Source organism: Pinus tabuliformis, chromosome 9, assembly GCF_031772625.1.
Source record: "Pinus tabuliformis cultivar Carrire ecotype Pingquan chromosome 9, CPIR1, whole genome shotgun sequence".
In the NCBI taxonomy this organism is placed as follows: domain Eukaryota; kingdom Viridiplantae; phylum Streptophyta; class Pinopsida; order Pinales; family Pinaceae; genus Pinus; species Pinus tabuliformis.
Genome location: NC_142307.1, coordinates 600,826,577 through 600,828,011, shown reverse-complemented (window position 1 = coordinate 600,828,011; position 1,435 = coordinate 600,826,577).

The following is a 1,435-nucleotide window of genomic DNA, read 5'->3' as shown; positions in this document are numbered from 1 at the left end:
TTCCTGTTTCGTACCTAATGGGTAACTGAAAGTGGGTTAGAAAAGTAGTGGCAAGGATGCTGAAGTTATCAAATGAAGCTCTAGGCAATTCAATATACCATTTCGCTGTTGGACCAGTGAGCGTTCTCTAAAAAAGGTGAAGCCTAATCGAATCATCATTCAGGGTGTTAGATGAGCACCACAAATGAAAAGTCATTACGTGATTCGATGGATCTTCACCTGGATTTCCATTGAACTTAGGAATATCAGAGGGAAGTTTATGAGGAATCGCTGGCCACCAAGGGGCATATGCAATTGGATCATTCATCAGCCGGTTCAAATCTAGTAATTCCAGAGTTGCTACAAAAGGCAACTGCTGATTCAGGTTAGGTGGAGCATACCCAGGATAAGATGGAATTGCCTGAGCAGTAGGTCTTTGCATACCAGCATAATGTATCTGATGCTGGTAACTTTGATAAGGTTATTGAACATAACCAGCATAGTGTGGTTGTTGATAACCATTTTGAAAATGCAGTTGTCCATAACCTACAAAGCCTTGTTGCTCAGGTCCTTGGTAGGCTTGATATTGACCAAATCCATTCTGAGCTTGTAAACCAAGCCCAAACTGAGGTTGGGTTTGCTGGAATTGTGGTTGTTGGTATTGCGGCCGCCATGGTTGTTGGACCATTTGTTGTTGCCCAATGCCATAGGATTGACCAAGTTGCAGATTAACAATACCCGTTTGTGCCTGAGTTGTTCCATATAAAGGAGCACTAACCTGAGGTTGCGGTTGAGCCGTAGAGACAAGTGGTTGTTGTATCACACCCTGAGAGACTTGAGGTTGAGACACAACAGGCTGTGCTTGTGCTTGCGACACAGTCATAATAGCAGGTGTAGTGGGAATATTCGACACAGGTTGGATTAGTTGCATTGGATATACAACCCTTGGTTGTTCTGGCAGTATTGGTATCCAACCACTAGATGTAATTCTAGTTTGACCTAAATTTTGTTGGAAACTCTCATATGGTTGTTCCCCAAGAGGAAACAGTGAAAAAGCATACTGCCCTCCATATGGCGGCAGTCCAGTGTTTAAAGGATATATTGGTCTTTGAAGACTGGTTTGCCCAAATTGATACTGGCGTGCAAGATCAAATTGTTGAGTTTCTACATAAGAAATACCAGATGGGACTCCGGATGAATAAATAGGAGCAGACCATGGTGCTGAAGTAGCCCCTGAGTGGACTCCCACTAGTGACTGATAACCAACTGGAATAGATGGTATACTAGCAAACATTATAAGAATAACAGTTGGAAGTTCTACTGTAGTTGCATTAGATGACATATTTCTAGGTGTTGATGGTTGCTAAAACATGTTTAGTCTATCCAAAATATTTCCAAGCGATTCGACAGGAACTTGCAATGAAAGAGGATCAAAAGAGCCAAACTCAAGAGTAGA